This window comes from Coturnix japonica, chromosome Z, assembly GCF_054131305.1.
Source record: "Coturnix japonica strain WE chromosome Z, WE-NBRP24, whole genome shotgun sequence".
Classification (NCBI taxonomy): Eukaryota; Metazoa; Chordata; class Aves; order Galliformes; family Phasianidae; genus Coturnix; species Coturnix japonica.
The window spans coordinates 64,457,968-64,473,851 of record NC_140702.1 but is presented as its reverse complement, the minus strand read 5'-3'; the positions used below and the strand labels follow the sequence as shown (position 1 = coordinate 64,473,851).

Genomic DNA, 15,884 nt, shown 5'->3' with positions numbered 1-15,884 from the left:
TTTTTCCACTGATAGAAGTTGGATACAGAACTGCTAACAGCATTTGGTAACCACAGGCAAATAAGTCAACTAAACCTTGCAATTAAATTGAAAAGAAAGTATATCTGCAATAGGGGAGTTATTCTAGTTTTAATCTACCACTTAAAAATACCACAAGGAAAAATAATAAAGTAAGATACTCACTTTTTTCCTATCTAAATGAATGGATTTTCTCTAATGAGTCAGAAAGAATTTCACCTAGGTCATTATCTTATCTATAATGATCGGTAATAAAAATATGGAAAATAGTTCTCTAAGATAATATACTAAGCTATTGAACCTGCTACACCAATCCCTTGTACACTTCCATCTCTTTTTCTTTTGCTCCATGTTGACCATACGGAAGAGTTTCACTGAATTTTGAGACAGCTGGAAATGAACACAGTATTCTAAATTGGAGTTAGCGCATTTCTGCTCTGTTGGGTAGAATATCAAAAGCCCACAAAACTGTAATTAACAGGTTCTCCATGGAACAGAATTTGTCGAAAACTTGCATAACAAAGAAATTATATGACTGAAGACCAGAAGTGTCTCCTTGATCTCACTGCCACTTGTGCCAACTTTAATTGGAATAATTCTCACATAGTAAGGACATGTTCTCAAACAAGAGGAAAACTGTGATGCAGCAGAAGAGAACAATTAATCAGAAATTAATGATCAAGCTGTCTGAAGTTTTCACCCATATCTCCATATTCACTGTCATCCTTGAAAGTCAGTCTTGAAGTGGTTGCTAATTAGAGTGCAATTCAAGCAACTTTTTAGGCTAGCCAATTTATTTTTCTTTTTATAGTTAAATCACAAATGTATTTCTCATTCAGATGAACCATAGTTCAGAAAAGTTCACTATGGAGGGATTAATTAAGTAAAAACCTACCAAGTGAACAAGAAATTCAAATATTTTCCTTCAAGAATGGCAACACTGAGTATTTGCATTAGTTGCCTTGCATTTACTTACAAGCAAAATGATAAATCCATGTCTGTAAGAATATTTGTTATTCTTGATATTGATTTAATGCGAAAATTCCCATTTCATTTTTCCCCTCCACAATTCACAATATTTTAAATCACTGCACCCTGAACACTTGTCATACAGTAGCAAGGATCGGATTCAATCTCAAATTCATTTTCATTTTTCTCTCAGAGTTGTTTTTCCTTACTGGAGCCCTGCTGCTCTGTAAACATGCCATGAAGGGGCTTTGTAAGGTCTCAAGACAGATGCCTGCTAGGCTTATTTTGGGCTTGTGTTGGCTTGTCTAACTTTTTTTACTTTTTTTTTGGTCTTGTTTAGCTGTAGAGAGTTGTTTTTTCTTTTATTTTTTTTTTTTTTATTATTATTAGTAGCAACTAATTATTGATGATGAAATACTTAATAATAATTTAAATGACAGAGTGCAGTGGAGTACAGGCATTGGGGGTGCAAGATGTCACTTGAGATCTCAGGGGCTATAAACAGAAGTACACACTAGGAAATGTATGCATAAAAATATTTAACTGCATTAATATTACTGAGAGTTTTTCTTAAATTGTATCATTTATATTCCTTCTGTTTTTCTGTAAGAATTACTTAATTCGACTACTAAGATTCCTATTATAGTAAAATAAACCCACAGCTTTACATGTAAGCAGAGTTTCTACTTTGCCTATTACAAAATTCAGAACACAGCATTACTCCTTTTACCTTGAGCTTATTTAAGCACTCCATTTTATTTTTTTTTTTGTAGTTTTCTGACTAATTCTCCTTAATACCTCATGTTATTTCTGACAGGAGAGATGTTCGATAGCTGTTTTTCATGTGTAATCTCCTTGATTTCCCTAAACTCTGTGTCATATTACATGTAGAAACAAAATGACCATAACAAATACAATAACATCATGTGATTGTATTTCTGATACAGAACAGAGATACATAAGTCATAACAGCTCCTACTCCTTTGCTTTTAGAGACTCTTGACGTATGTTTTTTTCCTAATAGAAACAAAATGATACGTGTAGTTGCTGGGAGAAACAGGAAAAGAGGGAAATTTGAAAGTTTTATCTGTGAAGCTTAATTTACAGGCTGAATTTTACAACCAGTTGATGTAGTGCGTTCTCATGTACATTCTTCGGCTGGAACTGCTTATGTAGTCAATTATCCGTTTTAGCATTTGTTTCTAATAGTGTTCATAATGCGTAAACCATGCTTTAGAAACAAGACAGTTGCTGGACTGGACAACTGACTAATGCGTAGTTTAGTGTGATGTTGCTACAGCAACCAAAAAGATGAAATAGTATGTCATATATTATTTACACATTGCTTGGAACATACAGCTTTCTAAAATCCATTAGCCAAGCAGAGGGTGCTGTTATGGAGGAGACAAGGATGTCTTAAAGCATTCTAAAATAGTTTCCACTGTTCTGGAGGTTCAGGAACGTAAATAAATCAGAGCGAAGTACTGAAAAATAAAGGAGCCTTCCTTTCTGAGCGCATGATATCAGTATTTCTGATTTTATGGTTACCAGAAGATTTGTGAGCATACGTCACTGACAAATAACACAGACTTCTTACTTCAGAAGTGCACATTTGTGTTTCACAGCAAGGCATGCAGAAATCTTGTACACCTCATGATACACACAAAGGAACTGCTCCTGTCTGAATGAAGGCTTGAGGAGTTCTCAAAATGGAGGCTACGACTTTGCTTCAAACAGATCTCATCAGCACATACCTGTACCACTCCTCTACTACAGATAATTGCCTCTCCTACTCCCTGCAGTTGCACACAGAAACTGATATGAAAACAAAACCAGTGTGTTGGTGGTGGTGAGGGAAAATAAGCATAACAGACATGTTGGGAAATACATACTGGCAGATTTCATGAAGGAATCTATTTATGCATTGTTTGCAAGTAATCTGGAAATCACGCAGTTTATAATGTTATTATGAGAAACAGTATCCAAGATAGGGTTAAAATTTTAGATTCACCAACAAAGTGCACATTTTGGATAAGGCAGTGAACAAAACATCTGGAAAGGAGTCTGGAGATGTTTTCCAGACCACAGCAGAAAGATTAATGACCCAGTCTGTCAAGCTAAAATGGAAGCTTACAGAGAGACTGGAGAAGGTTTTGATTTAAGAAAAAAAGGAAAGAAAAAAAAAAGAAAGAAAAGGAAGAGCAGTAAAACAATCTATAGAGTGGATAGGCCTGCTGCTCATTGTCAGAAATGGATATAATTCTTTGCTTATGTACAAACACAAGAGAGTTTCATAATTATGTAAAAAGGGAACATTTTGTGCTGCCAGCAGAAGAAATTCTGTAAGCAATGTATGATGCCCAGTCTTTTTCTACATCTGAAGTACCAGAGGGATTCTGGCAGTTGTATTCAGAAGAGAGACAAGTTTCTGCACATTTGAGACACTCCCTGACAGCACTAAAACAGTGAAATGTCTTTGGTGCCCAATGCTTACTATACTTTCTGTAGCATCCTTTTTCACCATGAACAACATGGTACAATATATCATTTCAGGGTTGGAGGTAAAGGGAACTAGTCCAAATGGAGTAAAGTACCTTCCTTATTTTATTTAAGAAGTTTGAATGGGATCATATTTTTGAAAATGCTGTTACATGGCCATCTGCTACAAATGGACTGGGACAGCAGTGTAAGATAAAAGTTAAAAACTGAGTCTGAGGACTGGGAAGAAGAGTTGCAAGGAAGAGGTCTTGTTAGAAGCCTTCACCCTGGAGAGAACTACAAAACCCGTAACTGTGCCCTAATTAATGTGACAATGACTTCCTTGGAAGTCAATGGCAAAAATTTTATTCACATAACTGTTGGTATTCTTTTACTGTGGTACATCACCATTCCAATAGATAAATAAATAAATAAATACAAATCTCAACATGAATCCATCTAGTTTTACATCTCAGAAATGTGACACAACTAAATGCTAAATTCACTCAGCTTGGACATCCCTTTTTCATTCTGGCAAGAATATCTATGCTACTGAGCTTACTGGCCTCTGCCCAGGCTGTATGTTGGCTCACATTTAAAGAGATCCCTTTCTCTGTGGAAGAATCCATCTGAAAAAGACTGAGCCAACCAAGAAAGGAAACAGATCTCCAGTCTATTGTAATGCTCTAGTATCACCTAATACAAGTGACGAAGATCCCAAGACAGTGCAGTAGATAATGGATCATGAGATCATGAGAAGGAGTCCCAAAGAACTTCACAAAGGATGGTGCAGAGCTCTGAATAGGACACAAGCTCAATGTCATGCCTAGTCATGCTCTTGCAGTGAAATCTTCACTGCAACACTTGCTGAACGTGCTTTCTGCCAGTAAAGAAAACCACGTGTGTTAACAAGTATACACATGCAAAGCTGTCAGGAGGTACTCTGGCCAAATGGAGGTGGTTTATTAGAACAAGGACTGGCAGCCTTGCCCAATCATTTTTTTTCCAAATAATCCTTCCAGATGGAGGCCAGGGACCCTGCCATATCATGCCATCTCTTCTTGTAAGGCATTCCAAGCTGTACATGTAATCTCTTCACTCAAACAATAATATTATATTGCCCAGCAAAGGGAGTCCTGGCTTTGTCTGAGTGCATCATGACCTAAATTAAAGGCAGGTCTGTAGTGTCCCATAGAAGACAGGGTAGCTTCAATTCTGTGCTCTACAAACATCAGAGGAAGTCGGTATAGGGTAACTACATACTGGAAAGGGGTAAATATGCATATAATTCCTCAGTCTTTACTGAGTGTTACCTTTCATGGAACCTGCTAATTTACAGAGAAGCAATCACAGTCTGTGTAGCAATGAAAAAGACTTACCAAAAAAAAAAGAAAGAAAAAAAAATCTCTGATGAAATAAATAATTGGAAGAAAAAAAACCAAATAAATCATTCATATATGGCTAAGTGTTTTGCATTCTCCCATCACACTGTTCCTTGGACAAAGCACATCCAGAACCTAGACACAGATTAATGCTACCTAAGTATTGTAGTTCCGTCTGGCAGACAGCTAAGCACCAAAAGAGTGTTCACCTCTCTGCACAGCAGGATGGAGGAAAGAACTGGAAAAGAGTGAAAGTGTGAGAACTTGTGGTCAGAGATAAAGACAGTTTACTAAGAACAAATGAACAAGTGAGAGAAGGGAAGAAAGATAGAAAGGAAGAAAGAGCAGAAATTAAGAAAAAAGAAAGAAAAGAATCAAAGAAGGAACAGAAACAAACGAAAGAGGAAGGAAACTCTTGTTATGCACAATGCTATTGCTTATCACCGGTCCTAAACAATGCCCAGCAATACCCTCAGAAGTAGCCACCCCTAAGCCAACTTTATGAGTTTTTAATGGTTCAGCATGATACCATGTGGTATCAGCCATCCCTTTGGCCAGCTGAGGTCAGCTGCCCCGCTTTTGTTACTTTCCACATCCTTGTGCACCCCCAGCCTCCCTGCTGTCAGGGCAGAGTGAGAAGTGGAAGTCGTTTAGTCGGTGAAAGCACTGCTCAGCAGCAACTGAAGCATCGGTGTGTGATCAACGTTAATCTTGTCTTAAATCCAAACCACAGTGCCATATCACCAATTAGGAAGAAAATTAACTCTACTCCATCTGAAATTAAGACACTGAGAATGACTGTAAATGTGCTAAGAATTTAAGCAAGTCCTTGTACTTGCTGGGAAAAAAATAAAATGTTGAAACAAAACCCTAGAGAAAGCCTTTTCTTTTTTTTTTTTTTTAAATGTGGTGAGCTGTCTGTGAGTCAGCTGCCAAATGCCCACCCAGCAACTTTCAGCACTCCCAACAGGAAAGGAGAAGATAAGATGAAAAATGTTCCTGTGCTGAGAAGAAATAGAAACAAAATGCAAGAACAATCACAGTGCTGAAAGTCCTAAGGAAAATCATAAGAGAATGCTGGCTTTGTAACCAAAGTCAGTTTCAGGCTTGACAGCAGCTTAGAAGAAGTCCTTGAAGGCAAAAGAAGGAAGGGTTATTACTTGTCCTTTTATGGACTGCAGGGTCTAGCTGCTTTCTGATAGATTTATCAGACTTCGTATTGTTTGCATTAATATTAGTTAGTATTAATAGAAACTTTGTATTAGGTTTTATCAACAATACTAATAGGCCTTAAACCATCTGATAGTGCACTCAGTAGATACGTTATAAGAAGTTGTTATCAGAATAGAACATCCCATATGACAGCAGATGTATGCATAAGTAGTAAAAATCTAAGATAACGTTCATGTCTAGACTGTAAATCTCTGTGTGGGAAAGTTAACAACACAGCCTCTAAGGAAATATCCTAATCACAATGTTTCTCAAACTACATTATAAAGCTGAGCATGAATTGCTTATAAATGCTTGTAGTATACCAGAGTATGACACAATGATGCCAGCAGAACCATAGCTTCCCCAGAGAACAGCTACAGCTACATCACCAAATTCATCCTGCAGTCTACACTGATATCGAAGATTGCCCTGATCAAGGCACAGGACCTTGCGCTTGGCCTTATAGAAACCTCATGAGGTTCACTATAGCAATGGTTAGGCTAACAGAGCTTACAAACAGTAAAACAGCCCCAAATCATTAAACATTATGTTGTCATAAAATTCCAAGGAGTGTTGTCTACCCACTTCTTTATCAGTGTTGAGCCCAGGAGCTGTTCAGTCCAGAAACAGCTCTGAAAAGGCAGAATACCTGATTTGGAATTTGTGAAATAAGGCCCAGAACAGTCTTCACATCCTGGAATCACAGAATCACAGAATCACAGAATGACCCGGGTTGGAAGGGACCTCAAGGATCATGTAGTTCCAACCCCCCTGCCTGGCAGGGCCACCAAACATACACCTTTACTAGATCAGGTTGCCCAGGGCCCTGTCCAACCTGGTCTTGAACACCTCCAAGGACGGGGCATCCACAACCTCCCTGGGCAGCCTGTTCCAGGGCCTAACCACTCTCCTAGTGAAGAACTTCCCCCTAACATCCAACCTAAATCTTTCCTCTTTTAACTTAAAACCATTTCCCCATGTCCTGCTATTGTCAGTCCTTTTGAAGAGTTTCCTCCCCTCCTGGGAGTAAGTTCCCTTCAGGTATTGAAAGGCTGCAATGAGGTCACCTCGCAACCTTCTCTTCTCTAGGCTGAACAGGCCCAACTCCCTCAGCCTGTCCTCACAGGGGAGGTGCTCCAGCCCCCTGATCATCTTCGTGGCCCTCCTCTGGACCCTTTCCAAAATCTACATGTCTTTAATGGAGGAATGATCATACTAAACTGTTCAGTGTCTGAAAGAATGATGCGATCTATCTGCAGATTCTAGTGTGATCCCACTGTTGCCATCACTATACAGTTCAGTTGTTTTCTTAGTGAAATGGTCAGCAAGCAGTTTTGCATTGCTGAGTGATACTGTCTCACGGACAAAAAAATAAGTAAACTTGCTGTCTTTTCAGTCAGCCTGACAGCTTCTTTTCCCTTTCCAGTTTGATGTCTACCAGTTTATTGACAGCAAAGTGACCCAACAAAATCAAATGTTGACATCTAACTAATTAGGGCAACCTATACAGGCTTACATGTTTAAGTTAAGAAGTAATCTAGTACAAATGAGGCCAGTACCCTGTGATTATTAGCAGTAATGCAGAATTTCTGGGATGGCTCAGAAATGCTCAGACATTTTCTATCCAATTTGGATGGAGCTAGAGAATTCTGAATTGTCTAAGTAACTCTGTACGTCTTAGATTCTGAATGATGAAACAGCTGTTTCATAAAACAGTGACTTCTAGCATGACTGCAGGGACATCAGTCAACAGAGAGAAGCTGCTGGGCATGATAAATTTACAACCAACCTACCTGTTTTCAAGTACTGGAAAGAAGCAAGTATTAGAGTGTGTGGCCTTATGATCTTATTAGGGAAATTTGTGCCTGATGTTCTTTCTAAAGTACACAACCTAGGCACAGTATTTTTTCTAGAAGTGTGGCATTGATTACCAAAGAGATTTTGAAAGACATGAATTTAATCAACAAAGTTTAATTCCTAAAATATGAGGACAGCAAGTAACAAATACAATCAGAACCACAGATTCCTGAGTTGGAAGGGACCTGCAAGAATCACTGAATCAGAATGGTAGAGGTTGGAAAGGAGCTCTAGGGATTACTGAGATCAAATCCCCTGCTAAAGCAGGTTCCCTATAGTAGCTTGCACAGTTAGGCACCTAGACAGGTCTTGACAATCCCCAAAGGAGGAGATTTCACAGCCTCTCTGGGCAGCTTGTTCCAGTGCTGTCACCTTCATTGTAAAGAAGTTCTTTTGCATATTTGTGTGGAACTTCCTATGTTCCTGTTTTTGTCCATTGCAATTGGTCCTATCACAACACCCAACTGAAAAGAGACTGGCCTCATCCAACTGACCTCCTTTACAGCAGGTCAACACCTAACCTATATTCCTCCCTAGGTGCATATTCCTCCCTAGGTGCAGGACTCTACGCTTGCTCTTGTTATATCTCATCTCCACCCAATTCTCCAGTCTGTCCAGGATCATCAAGTCCAGCTCCTGGGTCCATGCAGGTCCATCCAAAATCCAAACCCCATGTCTGAGAGTGTTGTCCAAATGTTCTGTGAGCTCCAGCAGTTCAGGGCCATGCCTGCTGTCCCAGGCAGCCCGTTCCATGCCCACTGCCCTCAGGTGCAGAACCTTTCCTGAACCCCCTGCCCTTCCTTGGCACAGCTCCATGCCGTTCCCTCAGGCCCTGTTGCTGTCTCACACAGCAGAGCTCGGCACTGTCCTACGCACCCTGTGGGGAGCCATGGTGTATCCCCATGCAGCCTCCATGAGGCCTCCCTGCAGCTCCTTTGCCCTGGGTATCACAATAAAGAATATACACCAAATCTAGTACATAGCAGATGATTAGGTTTTGTAGGTTAAGGGAAAAAAAAAAAAAAAAAAAAAAAAAAAAAAAAAAGAAAAAAGTGGTGTGGACTTTCAAACATAAAACTGTGATTTTAAGGGAAAGGTATGTAAGCCCTTCCATAGCTTATGCTTTTCCTTTTAAGCATCACTCACATTTGCAGCTTGTAAAAGTAATAGTTTTGGTGAGTGCTGGCTACAGAGCTTCCTTCCAACAATGTATTATATTTTGGATTAACTTATCCTAAAAAGTCTGTGTACATACTTGTTTTCTCTAAGCCCCACCATTCTCTGAGAGCCAGGAAAGGCCTGGAGAGGCCTTCTGCTACCTTCCTGTGCTCCAAAGAGAATACTGCCTGACAAGTATACCCTCCCCATTTCTTAATACAATTGTTTATTTTTTTTAATTTTTATTTTATTTTTTTTTTATTTTTAAACTTCTTTCTTTTTTCCTTTCTTCCTTTCTTATTGTATTTCCAGCCTTAAATACACAACTATGTCACTTTGGCCATAATCCTGAAAGTGCATTACTGTTCAGAAGACATAATCCTAAAATATCTGTTTGGAAGACGTTCATTTCAGAATGCATTTAAGTGGCTTCAGGTTTATTCTTCTCACAGTTCCTGTAAAGCTTGATGAATATGCACTCAATGCATTCTTAAAACCAAAACTGTCATAATTGCACTGCATAGGATAAAGGCATATTAAAGTATTCATAAAATTAAATCATTCTTCTTAAATCACTGTTTAGCAGTCTTCTATGCATACCTCCCTCTTTTCCTGATACAGTACAGTTGGAAATCAGGAACCTCGGTGTAAGTACAGAAAAGAGAAATAGTTGCAGAAGCTGAAGTTGCAAGGGCTGCTGCTGCTGAGCTCCTGTCAAATCCGACTGCGAATTAAGAGGGTGGTTGCAATCAGTAGGAATCTTGCAGTTGCTTGAACTGTTAATACTCTTTTGAAACAGCACTTGTTACTATTGTAATGCAGAATAAATCCCATCTTTATCATGCTGTTCCAGATCCCCTCAAAGATTAGCTTTGTCTAAAAGAGTTTACTAAGATTATCAAGGACATATTAACTCGGGAATTTTCTATCCTGACAGTAGTAAAATCAAATTCTTTGTACACTGAAGTGAAAATCACCTGTTTCATCTCTGCCGATGGGAGTGAATTGAGCCGAACCATGAAAGTCAATGAAAAAAAAAGGAAACCCTTGATTGTCGCTTGCACAAGGAGGGGTGGGAAAAGAAAAACACTCAGAGGTTAGCATAGCTCTAATGAGAGGCATTCCTATGGAAATTAGGGCAGGCATCACCACTCTCAATACCCCATACATACTACACCACACTCAACTTGTTGCACAGGATTATCTCTGTCACACTGGGGCAGAGTCACAGATAAAGCAATTGCTAACTCTCTGCCTACTTTGCCACCACTGTTCAACTCTCAGCTCTCCTTGCAGTGCCGTACTGGTTCTCATTGCTCCTGACAACAATAATGTGGACATATCCTGGTTGATTTGCTATTAAAAAGAATCTGGGACAATGCCTTCCTAGTGCAGTTGCTTCCAATTAACTGCTTGTGCAATTTCTCCTAAGCTAATAGCTATCAACTCTTTAGATCACTATTTAACTTTTCCACTTAAAATTCTATTATGAACTAATCATGAACACATACACCTGGCACACTTTCACATTTGTATGTCTCTACCTCCTGTTTGCTGAGCAGCACATCATGTATTTGGCACTGCAGCAAGGGCATCCTGGCAGCATGACAAAGCTTGTAACAGAACAGGGGAGGTCTCACTTCCTTCACCCTCCTTGCTTCTGTACATGTACCACCATTTTCCATGCACCAGGTCAACTGCACAGTGACAAGCAATTACCTTAACAAAAAATTTGTTGGATTAGCAAGTTCAATCAGTTTCATAAAGTTTCCCATATGCGTTTAAGACAAGCACAGTGGTGGTCAGTGGCAGGTAGTAATAACAGAGGTCGGAGAAATGAGTGAACTCCCCTTTTACAGAGATATTCATTAGATTAACTCTACCACAGTGCCAAAGCCAATTCTGTGACACTGTACTCAGTTGAACAATAGCACAGTTTTATTTTACAGTGATCCACTCCAATGCTCTAAGAGTTTGCAAAGAGGGACAAAAAACCCATAGGAAATTGTTCAGATCTTTGAACAGCCTGCATTAATGGTCTCACTGAGCTTTCTACATAGTTAAATAAGCTTTGGCAGTCCTTATCTCACTCAACCCAACCCTTCCTGCACTTGCCAATGACAAAAAGCATAGAGCTGCACTTTGTAGAGCTCAGGCAAGCTACCTCCTTCTCCCTTCCCCAATAAAGGATCTTGCTGCATTTTGATGATTAATGCTTATACTTCACTGAGAAATATTAATATTCTCCTAATATTCTCATATTCTTCACTGAGGAATATTACTGCACCGAGTGCTTAAGAGGTTTGTAGGAAGCACAGAAAAACCAGAAGTGTTATGTAATTACCACTGTACATAGATGTATATTGCAGGATACAAATAAGTTGAACAAATTTAGGAACACCACGGGATTCCTGAAAAAAACCTGGGTTAGCAAACTAAGAGAATAAAGTTAGAGGCTTATCTTCACCATACAGAGCTGGGATACATAAACACAAATAACACTTCTCTTTTCATTTCCCTACGTATCTTGGCAGTTAAACATGCAAGTTCACTATGCAAAGCTCCTCCAAACCTGAGCAGGAGTTTTATGTGTGGAAGAAAAGCAACAGAGCATAGATAGAAAAGAACAAGTTCATAACAGCTGGTCCCACTTATCAGTTTAGAAACCTGTACCAATCTAAGCAAGCAGTAAACAATATGAAGCTTTATAAACTCAGCAGCTGTCACCAACAGTAAGAATAATAATGACTCTTGAAGAGGTGCCTTTTTTATCTTTTCCCTTTCCTTTCACTTTTCTAAGCTCCTTCCACTCAAACATAATCAGGACAGTTAGGAAAACTGATGGAATATCAGCCAGACCAGGCAGACTATAGGTGCTGACCAGTTTCTCATCCACAGAGATGGAGGGGAATTAAGCTTCCCCAGGTGCCATAAAGCACTTCCCACCACAGGCAGAAACTTAGCTTCACAAAGGCATAATTAAACCTTTCACATTCTTCATTTATACTGCAAAAGCTCACAAGTGAGAAAAATGTACTCACGCATACATGAACCGGCTCTGACCACTGCCTAGGCCTGCAAAGAAAATATGTGCCGCAGGCAATTGAAATAATATCTGAACCATACAATTCCAAAGAGCTGATACTCACATAATGGTTCAGTCTTCATAAAATCGTTTTCCAGTTAAGGTAGATCTGTAACATACCAGTGATCAACCAGGGTAATTCTCCAAATCTCTCTGCAGATCTACACTCACAAAGACAGCAATTAGAGGTAAAGGCTGGAAGAAACCACCTGATTCAGTCAGGCCACTTACTAAAATAAACAAACATACTGCATAATTCTGTTAATGAATCAATGAAGATACATTTGAAATCAGCTACTTCTTTAGTGCTCACTGTTTATACTGGGAGGTGATCCAGCCCTTCAGTGTTTGTGGCTCAGACTGTTTAAAGAGCTTTGCATTTTCTTTTCCTTTCTGTCCTTAGTGTTCCAGCCTCCCCTTGGCATTCTTCATTCTTTGTGTGATATGTTATAGAGAGATACAATCCCTTCTCACACAGCAGCCATATATTTATTCTCAGGTATTTTGCTAGGCTAAACAAATCATTTTTCAGGTATTTTCTTGTAAGAAAGGCTAATAGAATAAGAATAGCAGCTTTCTTTGTGTCTGCTCTAATTTTAATTAATGTTTCTTGAATATGAATGGATGAATTATTTTGATGTGTCCACTAGGACTTTGCATAACATCATTAATACTACTGTAATTCTGATAGAAATAACTCAGCTAAAGCAATCTAAAGCTCCTAGGACTGTGTTTGCCAAAGTAATTTGCCTGTTTTTCCAACTAATGAGCTTCTTGCTGAAACAGTAATCTTTGTTATTAGTCCACTCTCAGTTCGTGCATTCCATTCTGTTAAGATTTGCATTTTGTATTACTGAATTTCATCCTGTTTACACTACTGTAGCTCCCAAGGTCACCTAGTTCTTCCCTTGATATTAACAGTGCGCTTTGCATAACTGAGAAATGTTATAAATGTATTTCTACCTAGATTCAGATCCACCACTCACCCTGAGGAATTCCAAAGCTAACCCTCTTCCATGCCATTTGTTCCCTTTCATTAGAGAATCACTGAAGCACAAAATGGTCCAAGTCCACAGCACCTCGAGTCCATCTGGTCCAACCCTTGCTCAAGCAGGAGCATCCTTTTGAAGATCTCCAGTGAGAAGATTCCACAACCCCTCTGGGCAATCCATGCCAGTCCTCTGTCACCTGCACAGTACATCCATACTTACTGGTGTTCAGATGGAACCCCTAGCGTTCCTCTTGTCCTGGCATTGAGCAAAACTGAAAACAGCCTGGCTCCATCCTCTCTGCACTCTCTGTTTAGGTCTTTATCAATACTAATGAGATTCCCTCCCTCTGAGCCTCTTCTTCTCCAGGCTGAACAGTCCCAGCTCTCTCACCCTCTCCTACTAAGAGAAGTGGTCCAGGCTTTCATCATCTTAGTGGTCCTTTGCTGGACTTTTTCCAGCATGTCCACATCTCTCTTGTACTTGGTGGGCCCAGAAATGGGCATACTACTCCAGATGTGGCCTTGGTGGTGCTGAGTAGAGGGGAAGGACCTCTGGCAGAAAGGCCCTTAGCAGAAAGTGCACACTGTTCATGCATGTTCAATTTGGACCAAGATTGCTAGGCCCTTTTTTTTTACAAAGCTGACTTCTAGCTAGGTGGTCTCTAACAGATGCTGGTGCCTGGACTTGTTTGCTTCTAGTTGCAGGACTCTGCAGTTCTCCTCCTTGAACTTCAGGAGATTTTTGTCAGTCCACATCTCCAACCTGTTGAAGTACCTCTTGATAGCTGAGAAGCGCTCTGCTGAATCAGCCACTCTGCCAGGTTGGAATCATCTGTGAATTTATTGAAGGTGCACTCTGCCTCACTGTCTGGATCATTAATAAAGATGTTAAACAGATCTGGACCCAGAACTGACCCCTGGAGTGCTCTGCTTACTACTGGCCTCCAACCAGACTTTGCACCTCTGACCCGCTGAGCCTACCCATTCAGCCAGTTGTCCCCTGCTCCAGGAGTTTCAGCAACTCCTCTATGAGGATCTTCTAGTTGTTAGTTTCAAAAGTGCTTACTGAAGTCCAGGATGACACTATACACTGCTTTCCCTTCATGCATCATGCTGCTCATTTCATTATAGAAGCTCATCAGGCTACTGAAGTTTGACTTTCCATTGATGAAACCAAACTGACTACCTGTCAGTGTGATGACTTTCTTCTCCTTGAGGTGCTGGAAACTGGTTTCCAGGATCAACAGTGACAGTATTTATAGAGGTATAGCCTTATAAATTTCTTACTAAATCCTACCTTCCAATCCCATAGTTTCATATGTGTCAAGAAAATACATGCGTTACTGAAGTTATTACTGCATTTCTAGGTACATCAGTGCAGACTGCTTGAACATTTCATTCTACTCTACTGTCACTTCTATATATAATTATTGTTTCATTAAAAATTTGTTTTAAAGTTCTTCATATTTTCCAGATTACTTTAACCAGTCTACAGCTGCCTACATCTTCTTCTCCCATCCCTTTAATGCAGATTCTCTATCCAATACCAATCTTAATCTATCACAAAATATCCCAGATTAACAGACTTTATAATTACATACTCTGCTTTCTTATGCCATTTCTACAAAACTACATCCTGCAGCTTAAGTGGAAGAACTGAGAAGTCTAAAAAGCAGTTGTAAAAAGAAATCTTGTGTGAAACCTTGAAAAAAACAAAAATTCTGGGTGATTTATAATGGTACAAATCAATGCTGGAGAAAAGTTAAACATCTACTTTTAAATCTGCACAAGTTTATGAAATGAAGAATAATGTTGAAATCTGTCTCTTTGTGTTGCTGCATGTTAGTAATTTGGGGCACTGTTCTCAGATCCATATGCAGTGTGTTTTGTATTAGCATAGGCTGTATTTCTGTCACTGTATCCACAATACCATGGTTTTTGTGGCTATGAAATTGTTATTTAAAATTGTTTTCTGGCATTGTCTTACAAAGATTGGTTTTAGCACAGTTGTTTGTCAGTTCATCCTTTCAGCTACTTTCAAAATGCTCTTCAATTTTAAAAGCAAAGGTTTTTCTTTTTTACTTAAATATCCTAATTTCTCACATATATAGTTTCAAGTTAAAAACTGGAGGTTTTTCTTCCTATTGAAGGAATAAAATTGTCACAAAAAACACACACTTATACACATTCACATCGAACTGAAAATGCCAAACAAACACAAAGAACCCTTCTGAGAACAAATTATTTTCAACAGATAACTGGTATTCATTTTTTTCATTCTTTTTTCCTGGTGACACTACTTTCCAAAGAAATACCTATTTTCAAATGCCCTTTGAGGCTTCCCTTGTACAAATTCATTCTATAAATAGAGTGAACATACTTGAAAAGAAATTCCACACATACATAGATGTAGCACTATCTCTTTCTTTAAGAAAAAAAAAACTGACACCATCCCAGCATCCCATTCTTTACAGGCAATCCATATCTGTTTCCACTGCTCATACTTTTCATTTTTCCCTCCTCAGACTGACCAGAATGTCCTTGCCTGGTCATGCTGGTCTCCTGCCTGACTTATTTGGAGGGATGGAGATCTCTTGTGCTCTCAGAAACGCATCCTTAAAGAGCTGTCAGCCTTGTCTGTTCCTTTGTCCCTAAGGGTCTGTCCAATACCTGAACCAGACAGTTGTCATCAACAGACTCCAGGAATCCCCTGGAGTGTTTCCAGCCCACTTTG

General features: G+C 39.3%; 1 protein-coding gene across 3 annotated transcripts in view; it reads right to left on the bottom strand.

Moving 5' to 3' along the window:
- The window catches only part of PRLR (prolactin receptor), a 60,764-nt gene extending 47,888 nt beyond the window's left edge, over positions 1–12,876 (bottom strand). Inside the window, exon 1 of one of the 3 annotated variants that reach the window (XM_085527886.1) lies at positions 12,224–12,876. The gene's annotated coding sequence lies outside the window, so the exon portion shown is untranslated. The remainder of the gene's footprint in view (positions 1–12,223) is intronic. The other 2 variants (XM_085527884.1, XM_085527887.1) reach the window with 2 other exon arrangements.
- Between the last annotated feature and the right edge of the window lie 3,008 nt (positions 12,877–15,884).